The 13,405-nt window shown below is 42.3% G+C and overlaps 1 protein-coding gene and 1 pseudogene across 1 annotated transcript in view; both read left to right on the top strand.

Annotated features, from left to right (window-relative positions):
- The window catches only part of LOC132077836 (zinc finger protein 208-like), a 416,438-nt pseudogene that overhangs the window by 226,137 nt on the left and 176,896 nt on the right, over window positions 1-13,405 (top strand).
- LOC132077837 (synaptonemal complex protein 1-like) overlaps window positions 1-13,405 on the top strand; it is a 142,958-nt gene that overhangs the window by 118,036 nt on the left and 11,517 nt on the right. Inside the window, 2 exon segments of the mRNA XM_059479742.1 lie at window positions 12,409-12,593; window positions 13,033-13,100. The gene's annotated coding sequence lies outside the window, so the exon portion shown is untranslated.

Below are 13,405 nucleotides of genomic sequence, written 5' to 3'. Positions count from 1 at the left end.
AAGGAGCTGCCTGAGACACAGAGGGATGTTCATTTCTTGTCAGCCAACAAAGCCAAGGGAAAGCACAGCTCCATCGAATGCAAAAGTCATCCCTCTGCTGGATATTAAATCCACTTTCCACCGCAGACAGCCTCAGAGCAATGGAAAACACCTTCTGTGCCCAGCACAGATCCCAAGGTCTCCCCAAACCCTCCCTGCCCCAGTTCTGCCCAGATTTGCTCTTTGCACACACGAGTCGCACACTGAAGTCAGGAGCTCCCTCCATGCCCAGAGGGAGGAAAAGAGAGAAAGGGGATGAAGTGCTCTCCTGTGCAGAGCCAAGGTCCAAGTGCACTGGGATGTCCCAGCACCATCTGACATGTCCACCATCTCCCAGAGATTTCCGTACAGCAACAGTTTCAGACAAAGACAAAAGAAAAGGTAATTCTGTGAGATATAAACACAATTAAGATGTTGACTAATACGATATTTATTTGAGCTTCAGAAAGATTGGGCAATTCCCTGAAGCTCAAAGCATGAAACCAGTCAGCTGAAGGGCACTTGAATGACCAGAAAGCATTGGGAGGAGTGCTGAGGGTTTTTTGCAGGACAATGGACATATGCAACATATGCACAATCCAGCCTTCATAGAAACTGACTAAGGTCACCATGCCCTTGAAGGACACAAAAGGATAAGAACACGCTCAGCAGCAGATGGTTCAGGATGCAAAGGCAGACAAGAAAACCTGCAGCAAGATGCATGAAGAAGAAAGACAAACTAAAATTAACTGAAATGTCAAAATGCATGCGTAAAAAGGATTTAACCAATCATGTATTAGCTTGAGGTGTGAACAATAGAGAACAGTACAAATATGGCTTGCTTTTTGTAATAAATTGGTTTCACTTGATCATATTGATCATGGTGTGATGTCCCGTTAATGATCCTCCGCACCTAGGGACCAGAAATGTATGCAAGCCTCCACTCCAAGAGACATTATGAATTCAAAAAGCATGGCCATTAACTGCTTTATACCAACACAGAGTAATGGCAACAAAAATGCAGTCAGACCAGGGGTTTTTCCACTCTCTCTCAAGCCCCACGCATTGGGCACCAAATTTTGTCCTGGTTTAGGGCAAATTTGGGAGAAAACCTCCAAAGGGGCCCCTCCAGAAAGCAAACCCACACAGCCCCTCTCCCCAACCGGGTCAGGAAGGATTCCTTGGGGAGAAGTGGAAAGAACCTGTTTATTTAACAGGCAAAGCACCCCCAGCACACAAAATGAACAATACCAGGTGACAGCACTCTTTCACCACTCTGAAAAAGATGACAAATTCAGAAAGTCTCTCTTGGGAGTGGTTGCTCTGTTATCAGTCCCTCCGGTGCTGGGGCAGCTGCTGCAGCCACAAGGTGCAAACTCTCGGTGTTTTCCGGGTCCCAGTCTGGAGCAGGTTTGAGTGGTTCCAAAAAAGGGAAACAGTCCAGGGAAAAATTCGAAGTGCTTAACTAAACTAACTAATGAGCAGAAAGAAAAGCAAGAGCAAAGCAAAAAGCCAAGCAAAAAGCAAAAGCAGCACCATGTACTGCCCTGTCTCTGTGCCCTGCCAGCCATGGGGGAGCGGCTGATAACAAAACCAAAACAAAACTTCGCTCTTCAGAGCCAGTCTTGAAGGCACAGAACATAATGTCCAGCATAAACAGAACAGACAGCTGGGGATACAAGCGTCCTAATGTCACCCTAGGACAGCACAGTTATTCCAAACTGCCCCCCAGCAGCCCTCTCCTCACCCATGCCATCTGCTGGGGCTGTGCCAGCTTCAGGAGATCCCTCCAGGGCCTGCATTACCTGTGTGAAAAATGTATATTGTATGACTGGCTTTTCACAAATATTAAAATGAATATTATATGTGTTGTGTTAGAAAGTTATGTTGTACTGATTTTCTTAAGTAGTGTGTTAAATCTAGTTTTAGGTTATAACATAATGTTAAAATAGAAACTATGCTACGTAAGATACTTTTATAATTAGAGTATTAATAATTTGGACAATTTGAATTAGGACAATATGAGATAATAGAAACAAAGAATTACAGACGTCTGGGTAACTTCTTCTGGGCAGCATAAGCCTGAAAAAGGACACACATTAACAGAGGGTTAACCCTTAAAAACAATAGCCTGTTGCATATTCATACTCCTCACACATGATGCATAAATTCTATTCAAACACGGCATTCTGTCTTCTTCCTCTGAATCCTGACGGCGTCTTCATAGCTGAGCAGGCAGGAAGAAGTTCGTTTCTTCTGATAAGAGAGCAATAAATTCTCTTTCTCTGAAAGATTTAGGTGTCCTGTGGCCGCTATCTCGTTGCGAGTCCTTTCTTTAAAAAAAGTATCTCATATAGCATAGTTTTTATTTCAACATTACGTTATACCCTAAAACTAGATTTAACACACTACTTAAGAAAATTAATACAGCATAACTTTCTGACACAACACATATAATATTCATTTTAATATTTGCGAAAAGGCAATCATAAAACACGCATTTTTCCCACGGGAGGACTGGGCTCCCCCAGTTATTCCCTATGCAGGCGGGACCCCCCTTCCCCTCAGAGCTCTCCCGCGCTGAGGGGCCGCTGCCGCTTCCCGCCCTTCGCGCCAGCCCTCAGCGGCCGCCGGGAGCTGGGGCAGCCCCGCCCGCCCTTTTATCGGAGCCATGGAGAATGAAAACCGCTTTAAATTGTTCATGCCGCCGCGCCTGAGCGCTGGGCAGGTGTCTGCGGGCAGATCCCAGGTGAGCGCTCGGCCGCGGGGCCGCTGAGGGCGGTCCATACCACACCCCCCCCCGGCAGCCCCCTCGGGCTGTGCTGCTCTGGAGGCCGCGGCTGAGGAGGGGACGAGGGGAAAGTGCAGGGGCCCTTCCCGGGGACACGGGGACAGTGCTGGGCCCGGGAAGTGCCCCGGCAGGGCCCCGAGCTGGAGCACACGCACACCTGCTCCTTGCCCCGGGCTGGAGCACACACACACCTGCCCCTTGCCCCCAAAGAGCCCCGGGCTGGAGCACACACACACCTGCCCCTTGCCCCGGCAGAGCTGGAGCACACACACACACCTGCCCCTGCATAGGCCGGGACGGCTCCTGCACTGGACTCATTTCTGTGCGTATGCCTAGAGTGGCACATGCACAGACATCTTCGGTTTGAATTTCAAAGACTTTTGTTGTTGTGTTCTCTCAAAACTGAAGGGAATCATCTTCTGGAGCTTCCGCTCTGTGTTGTAAGTCCGCGTTTGCTGTGGGTAATTCAGCCCAGAGGGTGAGCAGGGCTCTATCGCTGACCGGGGTCTGTGTACAAATCACCAATGGGTTGGGGCTGCTGAGGAACTGCCTTGAGCTGTTTTATTTTCCAGCATCAGTCGTATTACATGGTTGTGACAATGGGAAGATGCCAGCAGCTCACATCCCAGGCAGCAGACAAAGAACTTAATGTTACAACTTACTTTAAAAGTTTTTTGACCAATCACACAAAGCAAAAGCAGATTGATAGTAGTTCTATCCAACCACTATACGCACAGGTACCTTTGGTTAAAACAATGCTTGCCTTTTTTGAATACAATACCTGCTTGTAAGCCTTGAAACACAATGCACAGAGCTCCATTATTAAGCTTAGAACTTCCTAATACCTTGCTAGATAAACTTCTCTGTAGCTTAGGGAGTTATTCTAGCCAAGCATTAATACACAGACCATTGTTCTATTTGTCCTTACTTTTCTACTTTTTGCATAATTTTTCTGCTGACCTATCTCATGGCTGCTGCTTGGCTCTGATCACAGTTCTGCTCTCTCTGAGGCCTGCCTTTTGCAGCTTTCCCAAACCCCTCTGATTTTATGGATTCCCACAGGCCCCACTCAGATGCTCGCACTGGCATTGGTGTCTTGGTCTCACCAGATCAGGTGTGCTGTGAAAATGTTCTGTCCCCACACTGAGGTATGAGAATTCAACAAGTTATTTTTTCATGTCGAAGCTCCTTATGAAATATGTTGAGAATCAAACAGGATATTCTGACATCAGATGAGTTAGCTGTTTACAGGATGAACTTATGTGACTTCAAAAACTTGTAAAAGGGTATTTTCATATTGAAACATAATCAGATATGGTTTAGAAGTGCCCTTGGAAGTAAAGCAAAAAAGAAATATCAACTACTGAAGTCTTCAGAAAAGTAATTTTTCTCCTTGAGTCCTTTGCCATGCACCAGTGCCCAGACAGGCAGGAGCTGCTGAGTTCCCTGCTTTGAAAGCTCCCCTTTGGCCACAGTCTATAAATCAAACTGCAGGACACCAACAGTTTGATCAGCCACTGGGAAGTAAGAAGTGAGTTCCAAAGCCATTACCAATACCTTGGGCTTTGAAAATTGTAGGCAGCTCTTTAATTAATGACACATTCTATTTTCACATCATCTGTAGGGATTTTTTCTGGCTTTTATAATTCTTCTTTGCAAATCTACTCTTAAGGAACTAATTTTTAAATTTGTGCAGGGTATTAACAGACACTCAGTTGATGAATTTAAGCTGCCATTCGATGTGTCGAGCTGTGGCGAAATCACTGATTCAGGTACGATTGGAATATTTGCCATGCATCTTCTTTAGATTTTTATATATTGTCAAGTTTTAATTTTCATGAGTAGTCTCACAGTTTCATATCTGTAACTGTTAAATACAGTTTCACTGTTACTTTTTTTAGAAATACATTGATCAAAATCTCTTCATGTTTCAGATACAATTTCACAGCAAGTGAAACTTTGCTCTGAAGTAGATGAAGAGGTCAGCTAAGTATCAGCTCTGCACATGTAATTCCTTGGGGTCTTTTGAATTTGTTCCCAAACAGCGCCTAAAGCATTATTCAGTAGATATTTCAGGGCTAAAGGAAGTAGTCAGAAGAGAATAAGGTTTTCTGTCTCCTGTTTAAAGCTGAATCCCTTTAGAGGAGATACTTGTGATTTAGTGAACATGCCTGGAAATCAATCTTTAAAAATTAAGGTGATTGCAATGTTGTTGTTGTTTTCTCTTTGTTTGAAGTGTCTGCAAAGTCTATGAGCTTTAATTAGAGTAAGATTTAAACACTTAAGTATCCTTGTGGAACTGCTTCTGAATACTCTGTTGAGGGGCAGAAGGGTTGAAGTCAGAGTATTATTTGGAAAACTGAAGTGGATTATCCCAATTGCCTGGTCTGGCTTTATTTTATCTGTAAAACAATGAATTCAGTGATTTCCTCAAGCACTGGATTCCTTTCACAGTGTCTTTACCAGCACATCTCTGCTTTAGCACAACTCAGTACAGCTCATTTTTTTTGCAATAGCTTCTGTACTTTGCAGCTACAAAACACTGTTTGCTAGCACAAAACACATTTCTTGTGCTCTCCCTGCTGATTTTCCTATCCCTGACAACTTTTTAGACTTTTTTATCCTAAGCTATTGAAGTACCATCAGGACTGTAACAAAACTGTGATGCAGCCAAAACAAGGATGGTGTTTGGGGCTGTTGTAAGTGAACCAAAGGGCCCTTGGGGCTCATGTGTTGCTCTCCCTGCCTCAACCACTGGCCCAGCCCTGCTTGTAGGGCACTTTCAAGGTGTTCTAAGGGCACAAGGGTGGTGCTTTTCCTTCCTGCTCCGTGTGTGAGCAGAGAACTGCTGGGACACTTGGATATTTATAAATCCCTGGGTCCAGATGGGATCCATGCCGGGGTGATGAGGGAGCTGGTAGATGAGCTTGCCAAGCCTCTCTCCATCATTTATCAGGAGTTGTGGCTCACTGTGAGGTTCCAGATGATTGGACACTGGCCAGTGTGACACCCATGTACAAAAAAGGTAGGAAGGAGGATCCTGGTAATTCCAGGCCAGTCAGCCTGGCCTCAGTGCCAGGTGAGATAATGCAGCAGTTCACACTGAGTGCTATCACACAGCACTCCCAGCATGGCCAGGCTATCAGACCCAGCCAGCAGGGCTTTACCAAGGGTGGGTCATGTCTGACCAACCTGGGCTCCTTCTGTGAGCAGGTGACCGCCTGGTGTGTGCAGGAAAGGCTGTGGGTGTTGTGTATCTGGGCTCCAGCAAGGCCTTTGGCACTGTCTCCCACAGCACACTCCTGGAGAAGCTGCAGCCATGGCTGGGACAGGAGCACTCTGTGCTGGGCTCAAGAACTGGCTGCATGGCCAGGCCAGAGAGTGATGGTGAATGGTGCTGCATCCAGCTGGCAGCCAGGCACCAGTGCTGTCCCTCAGGGCTGTACTGGGACCAGTTCTGTTTAATATTTTTATAGATGACATGGGTGAGGGCATTGAGTCCTTCATGAGTAAATTTGCAGAGGACACCAAGCTGGGAGCTTGTGTTGATCTATTGGAAGGAAGGAGGGCTCTGCAGAGAGACTTAGATCAGTTGGATGGATGGGCAGAGTCCAGCAGCATGAAGTTTAATCAGTCCAAGTGCTGAGTTCCACATTTTGGCCACAAAAGTCCCCTACAACGTTCCAGGCTGGGGACAGTGTGGCTGGGCAGTGCTCAGGCAGAAAGGGCCCTGGGGGTGCTGGTGACAGCTGGTTGAACATGAGCCAGCAGTGTGCCCTGGTGGCCAGGAAGGCCAATGGCATCCTGGCCTGGATCAGGAATGGTGTGGCCAGCAGGAGCAGGGAGCTCATTCTGCCCCTGTACTGGGCACTGCTGAGGCTGCACCTTGAGTGCTGTGTCCAGTTCTGGGCCCTCAGCTTAGGAAGGACGTTGAGATGCTGGAGCACATCCAGAGGAGGGCAGCAAGGCTGGGGAGGGGTTTGGAACACAAGCCCTGTGAGGAACGTTTGAAGGAGCTGGGGCTGTTTAGCCTGGAGAAGAGGAGGCTCAGGGGTGACCTTATTGCTCTCTACAGCTTCCTGCAGGGAGGTTGGAGCCAGGTGGGGTCGGTCTCTTCCACCGGGCAGCACTGACAGAACCAGAGAACACAGTCTCCAGCTACATCAGGGAAGGGATAGGTTGGATATTAGGGAAAAAATTTTCACTAAAAGAATAATGAAGCACTGGAATGCTCTTCCCAGGGAGGTGGTAGAATCTCCATCTCTGTATGTGTTTAAAAAAGCCTGGACATGGCACTTGGTGCTGCAGTTGAGGTGTCAGGGCATAGGTTGGACTCGATGATCTGAGAGGTCTCTTCCAACCTCATTCTGTGATTCTGTGATTCTGTGATTCTGTGATTCTGTGATTCTGTGTGTGTCCATGGCAATATCACAGGTACTCCTGGGCAAAGTCTCTGAAGCTGCTTTTACTTAACTCAGCAGTGTCTGTCAGAAGGAGAGGACAGAAATGTGTGAAGAACCTGCTAGAAGGAATTTTGGCTTCACTGATAATTCTGGCAAAACTTTTATTGATTTTGGTGGACTGCAGTTGTCTGTGTCTTTAAGCCCATCTATTTGGTGATGTCTGAAGGGGTTTTGGGATATTTCATTGTATTTGTATCTCCTATGTGCCCTGTAATGCCTTTTGATACATACACAGAGGATGCACAAAGATTTAAACTTGGGCTCCTGATCATATATAAGCTTATATCACCATCTGTGGAAAAAAAATATTACTCTTGTGATGTTTCTAAGAGATAAATACATTATCTACAACAGTATTAATTAGATATTATATACTATTAATTAGATAGTATTTGAGATTAACTTGTGGAACCTGTTTTAATAGAATCCAGAAACAACGAATGAATTGTTCTCAAAACTCTACAAAGAGGCTGAGATGATCAAGCAGTGGAAACTGACTGTGGAAACTGAACTAAACCAGAAAGAAAGAAAACTCCAAGAGAATAGAAAGATTATTGAAGCACAGAATAAAGCCATTCAAGAACTGCAGGCCAGTATTGTATAGTGTACATTGAATAGATGAAGTTCAGTGCTTCCTGATTCAGTATGACACTATTATTGATACAATTAAATATTAAAGACTGTTGCAGTTTGGTTTGTGCCTTGAGAAAATGATTATTTTGAGAAGTTGCAGGCACCTGTCCTGTGTGAGGGTGTGTATGAAGAATATACCTGTAAATGTCTCAGTTGCTGGTAAATGATTGTTCATTAATTATTACATCTTTCATGCAAAAGATGACTCAGCATGTAATACCAGATAAAACAGACTTCTGTCTACTGATGCCCCAAATGACTTTTTCATGAGAGATTTGAGAAGTTCAAGTGCATTTCTAATATATATTTTCAATAACAGTGTCTTTTTGCATTTGTTCCCTATGAAATCTGTTTGAAAATGAGAAACTCCATTTGAAACTGGAAGATGAGATATGTGAAAATAAAGATCTCTTGAAAGAGTAAGTAATAGAACCAAGGATATATTTTTGTGGTGGAAATAATCAGTTTCCATGTGGGCAGTTTTGTGTAGCTGTTAAATTTTGAAGGTCATTTCCATTGTTGCTCCTTAGGTGCACAAAGCACTGTGCACTCCTGTGCAAGCATGATATTTTCCCCTCCTTCAGAGCTGCTGCTTCGGGGCATCTGTGTAATCTGCTCAAGGAAACCTGCACTCGCTTCGCAGAGAAGACCAGCAAATGTAAATGCTTTTTTAGTTTTTATTTATCAGAGTAAATGTACTTTTAGCTTGCTCTAAATTCACAAACAGAAGCAAGAAGAAGAAACTTCTCCTGCCGTTCAGAAAAGTTCTGCAGTTGAGATCTACTGGATGTGGCTCTCAGAATGAGAAATGAATTTTAAGTGGCTCACAAAATTGGAAGTGAAGCCCCAGGTCTAACAGACTTGTGGTTTGTAGTGCTAAATGCAGAGGGCTTTAGAAGGCAGTGAGATTGTTTGCTGCAAGGTTGCCAGCCTGGGAGCTCTTTGGGTGCCCAAACAGTGCTCCAGGTTTGAGGCAGTGCCCACAGCCCCGACTGGCACTGGAGCCACTGCAGGGCAGGGCTCCCCAAGGCTGCTCAGCCCATTGAAGCTTTGCAGTCCCAGCCACACTCTGGGAATGTATTCACACATGAGAAGTGACACTTCATGCCTGGTTTTAGGCAGTAGAATCTACTCTGAATTCCCAGCACTCTGAAACAAATTGCCAGAGCTGACATTTCCTGTTTTCAGCCATCACATATTTATGGGGAAAAAAGGTCTGAACCCCAAGGTATAATGAGTAACTGGAATTCTTCTCATGAATCTGAACAAGCCAAGTCAGTTGGATAACTTAACAAAGTTTAAATTCTTGAGGTTTTAAAATATGTTCTTGATTGGAAATCCTACTTTATATGTAGTTTAGAATCGTTATTATAATAATTAGAATTTTACTAACTTGATCCTGGATACTTAAATGTCTGTTTCTTTTTAGCCTTAATTCTAGAAACACTTGTATATAGATGTGTTGTTCTTTTTTGATAGCTGTTTCTGTTACTGTTCTCTTTTTAATTGTTTTCTTAGGAAAAAATAGTATCAATCACAAAAGTGAAAGGAAAGAAGGAAAATATGGACCTGGAGTGTTGTTGCAATTTTATAATGACAGCTCTGTGGGTATAGGTATCTGCTGATAGGAAGAAATTCAGTGCTAACCCTAGATTACAGTTTATAAATACTAACAGTTCTGATACATTATTATTCAACAGCATTAATACTATTAATACTATGTCACATAAACTGATCCAGAATTACACTTTTCACAGAAAAAAAAAATCTTAGGAAGGAAATTTAAAAGCTGAGCTTGCTCAATGTTTCAATGAAATACACTTTTTCCCTAGATTCTGTAACTTTTGGCACCATGTTTCATAATAACTTATTTAATAAGAATGGAGCTGAGAATTCCTTTTTTAATTCATTTTGCTGATTGAGTGTAATGACTTGGGCAGCTGGCATTCTTGTTCAAAAGAAAAACTTTCTCATATGTTCTTGCTTTGATAGATGAACAGGAAAAGGAAGCAACAATACAATTGTATGAGGAACTTCACAGCAACATAGAAGTAAGTGAGCAAGCTGGATGAAAGGAATGTGAGTTATGTGAGCTGAGCTGAGTTCCATGTTTATGTTGGGATACTGTTTGTATCCATCCTGTGTGGGTATCATGTCATGTGTGATGCAGGAAGTTGGGTTTTCAATCCCTTTTCAAGAATTATTTTTGTGTTCTATCAAACACATTCAATGGAGAAGGTGCAGCAGTGTGTGGGATGTAGATCCTGTGATCTGGGTGATGTGTGCTTAGTGCTGGGTCACTGCCACAGCTTCTGGCTTCTCTTTGGGCTCTGTTTCACCTCCCTGCTGGTTCCTTAGAATGGCTGAGGTGGGCAGCAGCCCCTGGAGAAGTTCCAGGGTTTCCAGTATTGAACTTCAAATATAAAATTTTGTTTTTAGAGAATGACAGTGGCATTTGAAGAGCTTCGTGTGCAAGCAGAGAACGACAGATTGGAAATGAGTTTCAAATGTGAGAATTCTGTTTATTGTGTTTATGCAGCTGGCTCAGTTTTGTACTTCATAGCTTGTGTTACACATGCAGTGTCAGGGCAGAGAAATGTGAAGGGCTGGAATGGTGAGCAGCTCACACTGAGACACTGGGACCCTTCTTTTATTCCTGCTGCCTTTGGTCACTGCCTGGCCCCTTCTGTTGCTGTTCCACTGGGCCAAAGCTGGAACTTTATTTCTCAAACAGTCACTCAAAATTGAAGTTTTGTCTGTGAAGTACAGTCTAGAGATCAATACTTACTTCCCATAGTTTGTTTATTTAAATGACAATGCACTAGTGTATAGCTACAGAAAGTTTAGCTAAATGCTCTCTCTCTGTATGTATAGTCTGGTATGTTCCTGTTTCATTTTCACATGCTGTTTTCTGTTAGTATTTTGATTATAAAATCAAACATTGCCTCAACAATTACTCTGGGGAAACAAATGGTACAGCTGTACAATTCCAAGCAATCTTAAAGTGGAAGTTGTATTGAACTTGGAGTATATTTCAGCTAGAATGTTAACTATGGATGTTACTGTATCTCCAAAGTAAAAGAAGAAGCAAAAAAAGTGGACAAGTTTGAGAAAGAATGCAAACTGGAAGTCAGTCAAAAGGAAAAGCAGGTTTGCTCATTTTACTATCTAAGATGTAGAGCTTTATTTGTGCCTAAAGGGGCAATGCAAGAGCCAAGAAGTGTTTCTGGGCATTAGTAAAAAAGACAAAATAACATCTGAAGCTGCATTTAAGTCAAATTCTGCTAAGTTTAGTGGTGTTTCAGTACCTTTAGTCTCCTGGAATTTATGGTTTGATTTTGAATTGGAGAACTTTTTTGTTTAGATTTATGTGACTTGATCAATATTTGGCTAAGATTATATCTAGCCAAATATTATCTATCTATCTATCTATCTATCTATCTATCTATCTATCTATCTATCTATCTATCTATCTATCTATCTATCTATCTATCTATCTCATCTTATCTATCTATCTAATCTAATCTATCTATCTAATCTAACTTGAATGACAGCAAAATGGCTGCTAACCATACCTAGAGTGCAAATGAAAATCAATATCTGTCCCTTCTCCAGACTTCATGATGATATTTCTTGCACTTTTCTAGATTTCAGCTCTTACCATACAGAGAGATGAAAAAGATGATGTCATAAAAGACATCAAGGCTCAGCTGCAGACGTCACAAAATAAGATTGCTGACTTCATGGAAGCAAAATGTAAGAGTTCTGCCTGTTGTGTTTAAATGTAATTGTTTCTAGAATTGAAATGTAGTTGTTTATGATTGTTTATTTATTAGATGTAATTGTTTATAGAAGCATAGAAAACAGGGCCCTGATAGTCTTATTCTGTTGCTGGTTGGCAGCAGAATTTTGGGGCCTTGAAGGCCTTATTTTTGTTTGGAGCAGGAGCTGCTCATGTGGGAGCAGGACTGGCAGGGCAGTTTTTAGGGGGAGTCAAGCAGTGAGAGCTTTTGAAAATTGCAAGGGGAAAATGTGTTGCTTCAGTTTTGCAAATGTACAGTCAGGCAGATGTCACTGAGGACACTTTTCAGAACTTGATTTTCAATATTTTTAAGCCATCTTTATTCAAATTTTATATATTATTTTATAGTAGATGATATTAGTACCATTGGTCTTTGTTATATTCTTTAAATGTATGTAATTTTCCATTTTTAGCAGCATTTTTTAGTAAATATCATATTTTTAAAAATATAAACATCTTTTTTTGTTTAGTACATAATGAAGATATGTTAAAGGAATCCCAGGTCAGTAAAGAACATTTGAGGGCAGAGCTGGAAGAGGCTAAAATTCCATTGCAAAAGGCAGAGGTACCCCTTGCTTATAGTTTTACAGTAGAAATAGATTAGATGAGTATTTGCATAAATAATAATGGATACTTTACACATGAAACAGCTGTAGCTGTTTGTTGCAAAACATGTTTAGAAATGATATCATGTCTTGAAGGTGTCTCAGAAGAACTTGGAAACTGAATTCTAGACTACAGTAAAGACATTAATTCAGGTCACTGGAGAAAAGGAAGAGCAGGAGGAAGAATGTAAAAAACTGAAGGCTTTGCTTGCAGCCCTGACAGAGGAGTTTGAAACTTCTGTTGCCAATTTGAAAAGCTTGCTGCAAGAAGAGCAAAATAGGTAAATGAATGAGTTTAAATTCCAAGAGTGATCTTACAAGTTGCAGTCTATGACAAAATCAAGAACAATTGGAAATGAAGCTGAAATTTGGAGGTTTTTTCCCCACAGTGGTCTAAATGCAGAGAGTTTAATGTAATTTTTTTTGTTTGTGATAGTTGATACTGTATAAAAAGTAAATTTTTGCCCCTTCCAATTTTCACTATTCTCTCTTTAAGAAATACAGATTTCTGTAGATATATATTTGTTTACTTTTATGTCTACTGTTCTGAGGTTGTAAAAGTGAAATTTGATGTGTGTTGCAGGCAGATCTATCACCTGCCTGTTGGAAGGTAAATGTTCTTAAAGTGCTTGTGGTAAGACTTTGTCTTATTGTCCTTGAAGTTTCAAATGCAGTGCTTTGTACTCTACATTTGGGGTTTTTAATCTACCATTTTCTTAGATTAAAGAAATCTGAAGATGATTCAAAGCTGCTTACCTTGGAGCTCCAGAATAAATCTGCTGAACTGGGTAAGGCTTGTAGAAAGGCAGAAAATGAGCTGGGCAGTAATAAAAATGTTTTCTGCTGTTGTCTGGAAATGGACTGTCTCTTGTAGTTGGGAAATGATTTTACAGTGCCTGTGCCTGTCAGGAATGCCTGGATTTATTTTTACTCAGCTGATCCCTTTTCTTTGGGGGTCATTGGTGCTGGCAGCAGCCAAAGGGCAGTGCTGTGCACAGCTCCAATAGTCAGACCATTCATGCATGAATTCCTCTGCAGGTCATTTTGGTTTGCAGCTCAGAGCAGCAGCACTGCAGGTGCCAGGAGTGACTTC

This window comes from Ammospiza nelsoni, chromosome 10 (genome assembly GCF_027579445.1).
Source record: "Ammospiza nelsoni isolate bAmmNel1 chromosome 10, bAmmNel1.pri, whole genome shotgun sequence".
NCBI classification, from domain to species: domain Eukaryota; kingdom Metazoa; phylum Chordata; class Aves; order Passeriformes; family Passerellidae; genus Ammospiza; species Ammospiza nelsoni.
This window is presented reverse-complemented; position numbering and strand designations above follow the sequence as displayed.